Here is a 318-nt window from a genome sequence, read left to right as displayed (position 1 = left end):
CTGAAAGGACGATCAGGATCTGGCAGTGCCAGTATTGGTGCATGCAGGAGGCTGTCTTCGACTCCGTCAAAAGCCTCCTGATGTTCGGTGTTTCAACAACATTCCGCATCCTCTTTGAGGAAATTAGATAATGGCCACGCCATTTCCGTGTACTTTAGGCTGTATTTGTGCAAGTAGTTGGCGAGGCCAAGCCACTTACGCAAGTCCTTCTGGTTGTTTGGAACCGGCCAACCTACAATGGCCTTAAACCTCAGCGGAATCCGCTCGAAGGCCACGCTTCCCAATGAAGCACCCTGAAAAAGAAATCTCTTCTGCGCA

The sequence above is a fragment of the Plasmopara halstedii genome, assembly GCF_900000015.1.
Source record: "Plasmopara halstedii genome assembly, contig: Scaffold_555, whole genome shotgun sequence".
NCBI lineage: Eukaryota > Oomycota > Peronosporomycetes > Peronosporales > Peronosporaceae > Plasmopara > Plasmopara halstedii.
The sequence above is the reverse complement of the archived record's forward strand: the minus strand, read 5'-3'. Positions refer to the sequence as shown.